We start from the raw sequence: 12,465 nt of genomic DNA, 5'->3' as shown, positions 1-12,465 counted from the left end.
ATGTTGATTTCCATGAATAAGTCAATTATATCTGTTCTACTTACATTTTAGCCTCTTTGAAATGACATTGTAGAATGTTTTCTTATTTTTCTCTTTGCATCCTTTACTTCTATGGCTACTTGGAAATCGTCATCACAGCAGGTAAAGCATTTGCTTAAAGTAAGAAGATGAGTGCTGGAAGATCTATTAACAGTGAGGAAGACTTGAGAAGCTTCATGGTTTCTGAGTTCTGGTGGGAATGTGAGGCTGGGACTTCTGAGAAGAAGGGTATGATGGATGTACGAGGTTCATCACGTGAGCAGTGAGAAAGAATGATGCATAGTCAGTCTCTCACAAATAAATAAAAGATAACCTCCAAAAGAGAGTGAAATTGCAAATGGGCATGGCAAATCAGATCATCACCATTTTTTATATAAGCAAATATCCTCAGGCAAAGGTTGGAGTTAAGAATGAGATTGTTGGCCCTGGCCGGTTGGCTCAGTGTAGAGCATCGGCCTGGCGTGCAGAAGTCCCGGGTTCGATTCCGGCCAGGGCACACAGGAGAAGCGCCCATCTGCTTCTCCACCCCTCCCCTTCTCCTTCTTCTCTGTCTCTCTCTTCCCCTCCCGCAGCCAAGGCTCCATTGGAGCAAAGATGGCCCGGGCGCTGGGGATGGCTCCGTGGCCTCTGCCTCAGGCGCTAGAGTGGCTTTGGTGGCAACAGAGGACGCCCCAGGTGGGCAGAGCATCGCCCCCTGGTGGGCGTGCCGGGTGGATCCCGGTCGGGCGCATGCGGAGTCTGTCTGACTGCCTCCCTGTTTCCAGCTTCAGAAAAAAAAAAAAAAAAAAAGAATGAGATTGTACATTTAGCTCTGTGTCCTGTATAATGAATTTTATATTAAAAGTCAGCAAATCTGTTCCATTAACAGAAATGATATTTTTTCATTATTCATTCTGTGATTCCTTTTCTCTGCCACCTGGTGGAGTATACTTATAACTGCAGTGGTAATGTCCTGGGTTGAACATGTCAACCAATGTTTATGTTTTATGCTTTATCTCATTTGAATTTTTCCAAGTGATTGACAAACACTGTTAATAAACATTTTAAAGCTCATCATAGGTTAATAACAAAAATCTCAAGGGTATCTAGGTCCCTTTTAAGATTCCTTTGAAATGAATTTTTATTATTAAATTATTTTTTACTTAGGCCCATTTCTATGGAGAAATAGAGTGGTCATAACTATGGGCAAGAATCTTGGTGAAGTTCTCTATTTTAAGACTTTTGAAATTTAATTTATTTTTACTAGAGTTATCATATAATATTATATTAGTGTCAGGTATACAACGAAGTGATTAGCTATCATATATTTTAAAGTGATCACCATAAGTCTAGTAATCATCTGATAGCACAAGTAGTTATCATAATATTATTGATATATTCCCAATGGTGCACTTTACATCCCTGTAACTTATTCTATAACTGGTAATTAATACCTCTTAGTTCCTGTCCCCTTTTTTGCCCATTTTTTGACCCCATGCCATCTGGAAACCATCAGTTTGTTCTCTGTATCTATGAGTTTGTTCTTTTGCATTTTTTAAGTTACAAAAGATTTCAAGCATACAGGATTATGAAAGAATTTTATAGCACCTAAGAATATAGCCCCCACTGAGAGATTCTACCATTAACATTTTACTTCACTTGATTTGTCACAAATCATTCATATACTTATCCCTCTGTCTACTCTTATATTTTTAATGAATTTTAAATTAAATTGTAGATATCAGTTTCCTTCTCCCTAAATGCATTTTACTAATGAGAGTTCAATATTTGTTAGTAATTATTTTTCTTTCTTTATAGGTAAAGATTTCATACATATGGATGCACAAATCTTAAAGAGCACCATAGGATGAGTTTGGGTCTCCTTTAAATGTTTATAAAATACAGAACATTATAATCACCCCATTTTCACTTCCCTGTCCCAACCAATCCCCACCCCCACTCCCTCAGAGGAAACTGCTGTTCTGATTTTCCTCCATAGGTGGATGGATAAAATGTCTGTTCTAGAACTTCACATAAATGAAGTTATACAATGTATGTTCTTTCGTTCAGCATGTTTTTAGCAACAAACAATAAGTTTATTACATGATGTGCTGCTCAAGCTATGCAATATGTCTCTTTTCTTCCCTTTTATCAACCAGTATTTCTTTACTTTTGACTAATAATAATCTTATATTTGTTCCACAAAATCTTTACCAAGTACTTACAAATCAGGCTTAAATGAAAGGTAGCAAATTATAGAAAGATACACGCAGATAATAGATAGTTAAAATTTTAAAATATAAAATAAAATCACATGCATGCTACTTAATTCTCACAATCAAGCATTACTATCCCATTTCCCCCAGGATAAAACTGAGGCAATTTGTTCTGGGCCATGGAATTAGATAAGAATCCTTATTCTGACTCAATTTCCACACACTTTTAAGTTTTTACATTATTTCCCTCTTCTACCAAATTTTTATTAACATAATGTTTTTGAAATTTATCCATGTTGCTGCTTGTTTAAGTTCTGTTCTTTTTATTGTTGAACAGAATTCCATTATAGACGTCAACAACAGTTTGATCATCTAGTCTCCTACTGATGGACAAAACTATGTGGTGCTACTATGAACATTCTTGTGCAAGTCTTCTTGTAAACATGTTTCAGTTACCTTGGGTAAATACATAAGAGTGAAATTGCTGGGCCATATGATAAGAGTGTGTTTAGTTTTTACAAAAGTGCCAGACATTTTCCCAAAATGGTTGTACCATTTTACCTTCTCAAGAACAATGTTTAAGAATTCTGGTTGCTCCACATCCCCACCAGCACTTGATATTGTCTATGTCTTCCAATTTTATTTTATTATTTTTTATAGATAAATTTTATTAATGTTAATGGGGTGACATCAATAAATCAGGGTACATATATTCAAAGAAAACATGTCCAGGTTATCTTGTCATTCAATTATGTTGCATACCCATCACCCAAAGTCAGATTGTCCTCTGTCACCCTCTATCTAGTTTTCTTTGTGCCCCTCCCCCTCCCCCTTCCCCTCTCCTCCTTCTCTCCCGTGCCCCCCCCCACCCCTGGTAACCACCACACTCTTGTCCATGTCTCTTAGTCTCGTTTTTATGTCCCACCAATGTATGGAATCATGCAGTTCTTGGTTTTTTCTGATTTACTAACTTCACTCCTTATAATGTTATCAAGATCCCACAATTTTGTTGTAAATGATCCGATGTCATCATTTCTTATGGCTGAGTAGTATTCCATAGTGTATATGTGCCACATCTTCTTTATCCAGTCTTCTATTGAAGGGTTTTTTGGTTGTTTCCATGTCTTGGCCACTGTGAACAATGCTGCAATGAACATGGGGCTACATGTGTCTTTACATATCAATATTTATGAGTTTTTGGGGTATATACCCAGTAGAGGGATTGCTGGGTCATAAGGTAGTTCTATTTTCAGTTTTTTGAGGAACGACCATACTTTCTTCCATAATGGTTGTACTACTTTACAGTCCCACCAACAGTGAATGAGGGTTCCTTTTTCTCCACAGCCTCTCCAGCATTTGCTATTATCTGTCTTGTTGATAATAGCTAATCTAACAGATGTGAGGTGGTATCTCATTGCAGTTTTGATTTGCATTTCTCTAATAACTAATGAAGATGAGCATCTTTTCATATATCTGTTGGCCATTTGTATTTCTTCCTGGGAGAAGTGTCTGTTCATGTCCTCTTCCCATTTATTTATTGAATTGTTTGTTTGTTTGTTTGTTTGTTGAGTTTTATGAGTTCTTTGTAAATTTTGGATATTAGGCCCTTATCTGAGCTGTTGTTTGAAAATATCATTTCCCATTTAGTTGGCTGTCTGTTTATTTTGTTGTCAGTTTCTCTTGCTGAGCAAAAACTTTTTAGTCTGATATAGTCCCATTCGTTTATCTTTGCCTTCTCTTCTCTCGCCTTTGGAGTCAAATTCATAAAATGTTCTTCAAAACCCAGGTCCATGAGTTTAGTACCTATGTCTTCTTCTATGTACTTTATTGTTTCAGTCTTATATTTAGGTCTTTGATCCATTTTGCCAATTTTAATAAAGGGATGCTAAGCCTACATTCTGGTTAGAGATTGTTCAATTCATCGATTTTGCCTTCATCAGTAATATGGGCAAAAGGTATCTAGGTTCGTTTCAGAAGCTATAACCTAACATTCTCTGCTACTCAACTCATCAAAAATTTAGTTATAAGAAATCATAAATAAATCATTCTTTGAGAACATATACTCATTCATTTCTGTTAAAGCCCAAATTTCATCCCGGGGGCAGAGAACTGAATATTTGGACAGCTTTTTATCCATTTCTTCCTCATGTAATGGTTTTGTTCTGAGACTCGCTTTATGTTATACGTTGAGTGTCCTTTGAGCAGCACTATAAAAAATAGTCACATGGAACTCGGCTTGTATTTACTAAGGAAATCAGTGAAGACAACCTCTTCTAGCAAATGGTTCTTTCCAATTCTTCTGTAATTCACTTCTGGAACATCTAGGCTTCTTTTTCCTGAGCTGCGGGCAGTTTTTTGTCTGTTTGCTTGCTTATCTTGTAGATGCTACAACACTTATGACTGATTTTTTCTCTCTTTGTTTGGTAACTAGGAAGTTTAGAGATTGTGACCTACCTACTTTGCCAGAATTTCTGGTATATTATATATTTTTGTGTATGTAACTCCCAGCTTCATTTTACAATACCATCATGTTTTTCTCTTCATCTTCCTTCTTTACCTATTTTGATCCTTTCATATTTTGTTAACTGCCTCAAATAATTCCTAGACTGAAGTTAAAATACTAGGCTTATTTGGTACACTGTTTAAAACACTGATTATTAAAAGAGAATGTCACTAGTGATATATATATGGGGTGGGCAAAAGTAATTTACAGTTTTGAGTACACAAAACTCAGAGTTCATTCCTGTATTATTTATTCACTATTGTATTATTTTCCATATGAACAACTGTAAAATCTACTTTGAGGTTTACAACTTAAACCTACCCCTGTATGTTTGGAACAGAAGTGAAACACAAAAACAGGTAAAATAACATGCTTTGATAATTAAGGTAATTAGAATTGCTAGTCATTTAATAATAGCAGTATTACTCACAATAACCACAAGGTGGTTATAACCTAAACGTCCATCAACAGATGAATGATTAAACAAACTGTGGTATATACACGTGATGGAATATTATTCAACCATAAAAAGGAATGCAATTCTTTTTTTTTTTTTAACAGAGACAGAGAGAGTCTATCTCAGAGAGAGGATAGACAGGGACAGACAGACAGGAACGAAGAGAGATGAGAGGCATCAATCATTAGTTTTTAGTTGCGATACCTTAGTTGTTCATTGATTGCTTTCTCAATGCGCCTTGACCGTGGAGCTACAGCAGACTGAGTAACCCCTTGCTCGAGCCAGTGACCTTGGGTCCAAGCTGGTGAGCCTTGCTCAAACCAGATGAGCCCGCACTCAAGCTGCTGACCTCCGGGTCTCGAACTTGGGTCCTCCGCATCCCAGTCTGACGCTCTATCCATTGCGCCACCCACCTGGTCAGGCAAGGAATGCAGTTCTAACATACCCTCTAACATGGATGAATCTTGGAAACATTATGCTAAGTAAATAAGTCAGACAGAAAAAGACAAATATTATCTGATTCCACTAAATGAGGTATCTAGAATAGACAAATTTATAAAAGCAGAGATGGAGTAAAAGTTACCAGGGCTGGGAGAGTGAGGAATGGGAAGTTACTGCTTAGTGGTTATAGAGTTTCTGTTTGGGGTGATGAAAAAGTTTTGAAAATAATAGTGATAATGGTTACACAACATTGTGAATGTACTTAATGCCACTGAATTGAACACTTAAAAGTGGTTAAAATGGTAAGCTTCATGTTATACATATTTTAACACAATAAAAAATTTAAAATAAGTTACATACCATTCTTTTGTGTTTAGGGTAATTAGAGCTGCTGGTCTTTTAATGGGTTGTAAGTTGTGTGATCCGGTGTTCCCGCATGGCATCCTAGAACCCATACCACATAGTCAATCATTGTAAAGAACATCATGTTTTATTAAAGGAACACTGTTTTAACTGAGAATTATGTTTAAGAGTACATGACCAAAGAAACAGTATTTGGAAATTGCAGAGATGACCAGAAATATACCTTAAGAGCCAAAACACTGTAAGAAGACATACATAAAGAGAGAGGGAAGTACGGACAAGCAGGGCTGACCCTGTGCAACGGGTCCTGAAATTTCTGAAATGGTTCAGAAACATGGTCTGCCCTAGGAGTCAAAACAGCAGGGCAGGGACTCTGGATAGGGAGACATGACAGCAGACAGATAGACAGGTCTGCCTGTGGCACGCCTCTAATCAAGACAGGTAGAGGAAAACAGGAAATACCGTATTTCCCCATGTAAAAGATGCTCCCATGTATAAGACGCACCTTAATTTTGGGGCCTGAAATTTGAAAAAAATATATATATATATTACATAAAATTATTGAAATCAAGTTTTATTCATCATAAAACTCCTCATCACTGTCAAAACTCCCATCTATTAGCTTGTCCTCATCTGTGTCTGATGATGAATCACTGTCTTCAACAATGAGCACAAACACAAGCGCAAAAAAGCGGGAAATGCAAGTAAAAAATCTACGACCACTGTATAAGATGCACTCAGTTTTTAGAACCCAAATTTTTCGGGAATAAAGTGCATCTTATACATAGAGAAATACGGTAGTTGACTGGATGGTGTATGTGTGAGGGCAAAAGTTCCCGCCCACTGGGAGGGGCGCTGGGCAGCCCTCCAGCTTCAGGGTGGAGTTAAGGATCTAATCAGTTTCATGGATCAAGAACTCAAAAATATAGAGTGTCTGGAAAAGTTATCAAAAACCTTGATAATATTTATGTTCTTCAATTAAAAATTATGTTTTTAAGAACTTTATTTCACGGAAGTAATTATTTAGCACAAAAATGTAACTATTATTACATTTTTATAATAACAGTGCTTAAAATAAAAAAACTGTGATTGGCTTAAATGTCCAACAATAAGGAAATCCATACAGCAAAAGGACATGTAGCCATTAATATTGCAGTTGTGGAAGAATTCTCAAAGGCAAATAAAGATGTTTCCATTTTTCTATAGACTATAGACTGTTCCCTGGTTAGAGAGTACACATGAAATTAGGCCACTGAAAAATGAAAATGAGATTACACTGCCAACATTTTATGACACTATCTGTTACTCGGACCTTTTGGTGCAAAGTAAGCTCTTGGGATGAGGGGCCTTTCTTTCACACATTTCATATTGTTAACATGTAAAGGTTATTTTCTTACCTTTGTATGTTTTACAGAGAGAACATTTTTATAAAGTGTTGCATAAATGCATAGTCAAAACATGATATTAAACAGTTTGTTTCTATTATTGCAGACAGGTCGCCTCATTTAGTAGTAAATACCACTTTCTTTCACTCATTCACTCACTGAATGCCAACCGTGTACCCAGCATTGGTGAACATCAGACAGAAACCCTGATAGTTACAGGTTGCTTACATTCTGAAGGGGAGGGCAGGCAGACACCAATAAGTTAACCATGATTGTAGGTAGTGATCAACGCTATTAAAAATATTGAACAGGAGAGAGCAAGACTGGACAGGGTACAGTGTTCAAAAAAGGCCTTATTCTGAAAAATAGATATCTGACCAGCCATATATCTGCACACCAGTCAGCACACCAAGGGAAAGTATTTTGCACTTGGCATCTCTATCAAGTAACAGATCATGTCATTTCATCCTATTTATACTCATATGCTGTGTAGTGAAGTATGGCTGGATGCAGGTGGTGTATTATTGAGAAGAAGCTTTCAATGTCATTCTTGACTCATTTTGTTTTTCACTGAAAAGTCAGAAAAAGTATTATTCTAAGTCATTAATTTGAACTTAACAAAATGAGTTTCATATGTCTAACACCCAGAAAACTTTTAGGATACCGCTCTAAGTGAACTCTGTTCCAAAGCTACTGGCCTAGGGTGGAAACACCAGACAGTGGGGGGAGCTGGCCTCCTCCCCTTACTACCCCCCCCCACTGGACCCTACAGCAAGGCTGTTCATGCCAACCACCCTGCGGCAGAGTTCATTTTATTCATCCATTCAGTGAATATTTACTAAATGTCTAGTGCGTGTGAGGCTCTGGGGATGATAGGGAGCAAGACCAAACCTGCCCCTCGTGTGCACAGAGCTTGTAGCCTGGTGGGAAAGGCAGACAATTAAGCAATTACAAGCTCTGGCTGGTTACCTCAGTGCAGGGGTCCCCAAACCACGGCCTGCGGGCCGCATGCGGGCCCCCTGAGGCAGCTCTTTCATTGGTGGTCAGTGAGAGGAGCACAGTATGTGGCGGTGCCGCAAAGCGCAGTGTCGCTCACTTACAGTACTACTTCCGGTGACGCAGGATGCACGCGTCATATCACTTGTTACGGCTAGCAGTGACAAATATGAAACCGGACATTGATCATCTCATTAGCCAAAAGCAGGCCCATAGTTCCCATTGAAATACTGGTTAGTTTGTTGATTTAATTTACTTGTTCTTTATTTTAAATATTGTATTTGTTCCCATTTTGTTTTTTTACTTTAAAATAAGGTATGTGCAGTGTGCATAGGGATTTGCTCATAGTTTTTTTTATAGTCCGGCCCTCCAATGGTCTGAGAGACAGTGGACTGGCCTTCACTGTCCCCCTGTGTAAAAAAGTTTGGGGACCCTTGCCTCAGTGGGTTAAGAGCATCCTCCCCAAACAACAGGTTGCAGGTTCGATCCCTGGTCAGGGCACACATGAGAAGCAACCAAAGAATTTATGACTGACTGGAACAACAAATGAATGCTTCCCTTTCCTCTCCCTTCTCTCTCCTTTCCTCTCTCTGTTTTTCTAAAAATCAAAAAAATTAAACCTTGGCCACTAGGTTAGTTGGTTGGAGTGTCATCTGGGAGCGCAGAGGTTGTAGGTTAGATTTTCTGGTCAGGGTACATACAGGGGGCAACTCTATATTCCTGTCTCTCTCTCTCCCTGCCTCTTTAAAATAAAATAAAATAAAGTAAAGTAAAGTAAAGTAAAGTAAAGTAAAGTAAAGTAAAGTAAAATAAGCAATCACAACAAACTGTAGCAGGTTCTGAGAGGTTGCCGAGAAGACACTGAGCCCGAGCATTGGGCGCATGAGGAAATGTGAGAAAAGGGAAGCCAGGGACTCATCAGGTCTCTTCATCTACTGTATTTCCCCATGTATAAGACGCTCCCATGTATAAGAAGTACCTTAATTTTGGGGCCTGAAATTTGTAAAAAAAAAAAATGTATTATGTAAAGTTATTGAACTCAAGTTTTATTCATCATAAAATTTATACAACTCCTCATCACTGTCAAAACTGCCATCCATTAGCTTGTCCTCATCTGTGTCTCATGACAAATCACTGTCTTCATATATTGCCTTGTCCTTAGTTTCATCTATGGCATTTGAAATGCCACAACCACTGTATAAGACACACCCAGTGTTTAGATCCCAAATTTTTGGAAAAAAGGTGCGTCTTACACATGGGGAAATATGGTATCTTATTTTTAATGGAATACTGTAAACCAGGGGTAGGGAACCTATGGCTCCCGAACCAGATGTGGCTCTTTTGATGGCTGCATTTGGCTCGCAGACAAATCTTTAATAAAAAAATAATAACGTTAAAAATATAAAACATTCTCATGTATTACAATCCATTCATTTCCTACCGCTCATGTTCATGGTTGCGGATGGCTGGAGCCAATCACAGCTGTCCTCCGGGACAACAACAAATTTTTATTGGATAATGCATAACGTACACAGGTGGTTGTATGGCTCTCACAGAATTACATTTTAAAGTATGTGGTGTTCATGGCTCTCTCACCCAAAAAGTTCCCCGACCCCTGCTGTAGGTATTTTTATCACCTGAGCTGGAGGCTCCTGAGACCCATCCTCAGTGGCCCAGGCGTGATGAGCTCAAATCAATGGAGCCATGGTTGTTGGAGGGGAAGAGATACAGAGAGAGAAAGGGGAGGGGGAGGAGTAGAGAAGCGGATGGTTGCTTCTCCTGTGTGCCCTGATCAAGATTTGAACTGGGGCCATCCACATACCAGGTGATGCTCTACCACTGAGCCACCAGCCAGGGTCTATTTGTAAATATTCTTATATTTATCCGGTATTAATTTTATCTGCAGATCCTGGTAGAGTATCTGCTGATGGTAGACACTCATTAACTAAATTGACCTGTTTGCTGAACCAACGAGCAGTGGGGTTGACGGAAAGGAAGGTGGGCTGAGCCATGCTGGAGTCTGGACTGGGTTCCGCGCCTCCTGGGAAGTCAGTGCAGGGTGTTGGATCCGCAGGCGGCATAAAGCAGCCACTCTGCTGAGGAAGAATTGGGGGTGGCAGTTGTGTCTGCACAGGGAATTTTAGGAGGCTGTTGTGCAAATGCAGGCAACCAGATTACAGTTGTAAGGGGGGAGAGGAAGAAACCAAAAGAAATGAAAGGGGGAAAATAGAGCAGAGAAAAAAAACACTCAGAAACACAGAAAGTAAGAGGGAGGGAGGCAGACAGTGAGACAGAACAAAGAAAAGGAGCGAGCAAGAGAAAGATGAAAGAGGAAACATTAAAGGGGCGGGTGCTGAGAACTGCTGAGAGAGAGAGGCGCAGAGGACAAGGGGGGCTGACGGTTCTTACCACTGACTCTCACTACGCTGTGCCAGGCTGACGCCTGCTGAGAGGGCATTGTCCGTCTCCTGCCAGTTCTCTTTGCCTCTCTGGGGACAGAGCCAGCAATACTTAGGGGGGAAAGTGTGGTTTCAGTATTCGATCCAAGGAAGAAGAGGAAGGGAGGGAGGGAAGGAGGGAAGCTCCGCGACAGTACTGTATTCTCAGGGTCCTGTGGGCGTCCGACAGCATCGGGGACATGCGGGGGTGGGGGCTGAAATCTGTGCAGGAAACAAGCTGGCTGGAACCAGGCTGAGGGCACAAAGCTTCCAGCCAACTGGGAGGAGGTTCAGGGCCAGGTCCTCTCAAAGAAGGAACTGGGAGAGGAACAGAGCACGGGGGCTCTGGGAAGATGACTACGGTCCCTGGCGCATTTAAGTGGTGTTTAATAGAATGCTCCAAACACTGACAGTGGGGGTGAGGGCAAGCACACACTCCGATTAGGATGTGGGAGCCACCTGCTGTTCTTAGCCCCCCTTCCTCCTGACGTCGGGGCTCAGGGCCTTGCAAAGCAGATTTTGCCGGTGAACAGCTTTAGAACCCAAAGCTCACAGGCAGGGGATCAATATCTGAGTTATTTCATTTTTCTAAACTGGCAAGATTTAGTAGGGTTTTATAACCATTATGAGTAGCCATTGTATTAGGGTTTGACAAATGTGGGGCTCCCTTTCCTCTCTGAGCCAGAGAAGGATTTATTTCCCTCACTGTAGCCTACCTCCGAGGTGGTGAGTCCTTGGGTAATAGTCCTTGTTCTGTGTTTGCTTGTTGCATGTTGCTAGTGGTGGAATCCAAATAATTTAACCACCTGTTCTCTGCCCTAATGAGCGTTTTAAGTATGAAAAAAGATATACTGAAAGGTAGTTTATTATTTCATGCATTTAATACTTAAATAAGAATAATAAAAGAGGTACACAAAACTAGATTATGTTATAAAAAGTTTTTAAATATTAATGAAAAAATATTAAATTAAATAATACCTGACAAAAAGCAATAAAACTGTTTTTTAAGATAATTCCAATAACAGCTTGTCACCCCCTGGTTGTTTGGCACCTTTTCTCTTTATATTACCTGTACTCTTGGCGAAGCTCCGATGATCACCGAATTAAGTTCTATAATTCCTTGGAATCATCTTCAATACTCAAAGAGCTTTCTGTTTCACGTGATAGAATGGCCATGGTATCTGATCTGACTTGCATAATCCAATGGAATTATAAACCTGAAGAAGGCCAGAAGGTTGAAATGAGAGGGAGGTAAGAGAGAGAGATAACCTTTCTTGATACTCTGCCTTTAAGGACCCCCACTCTCCAGGAGTTGGAGTTTGGCTTAGGTTCGAGAATTCAACCCTAAAATAGAAACTGTCAGAGCACTAACAATAACTCTGAAAATGGAAAAGGGTCAGATGTGGGGGAGGCTATGAAGGAAAATTAGTAGAGCGTGGTGAAGGATAGGGAGAAGGGGTGTGTGGAGCACCAGAGCCCTGACTGCTGCAGGGACTCTCCTATTGCTCTCATCTGTCTTACCCAGATGCAAACAGAGAATCTCATTAGAATCCCACTGACTCTATCAGATAACATGCCACTCCTACTAAAATGATTGAAATGAGGATGTAGAACAACTCCAATTTCACACATATTGGGGAATACATTT

At 39.7% G+C, this 12,465-nt stretch overlaps 1 protein-coding gene across 1 annotated transcript in view; it reads right to left on the bottom strand.

The window, feature by feature from the left end:
• The window catches only part of ZNF706 (zinc finger protein 706), a 90,973-nt gene extending 78,945 nt beyond the window's left edge, over positions 1-12,028 (bottom strand). The window contains exons 1-2 of the mRNA XM_066265936.1: positions 11,887-12,028; positions 5,996-6,079 (exon numbers count right to left, since the gene is read on the bottom strand). The gene's annotated coding sequence lies outside the window, so the exon portion shown is untranslated. The remainder of the gene's footprint in view (positions 1-5,995; positions 6,080-11,886) is intronic.
• Positions 12,029-12,465: the final 437 nt, after the last annotated feature.

This window comes from Saccopteryx bilineata, chromosome 3, assembly GCF_036850765.1.
Source record: "Saccopteryx bilineata isolate mSacBil1 chromosome 3, mSacBil1_pri_phased_curated, whole genome shotgun sequence".
Taxonomy (NCBI): Eukaryota; Metazoa; Chordata; class Mammalia; order Chiroptera; family Emballonuridae; genus Saccopteryx; species Saccopteryx bilineata.
This window is presented reverse-complemented; position numbering and strand designations above follow the sequence as displayed.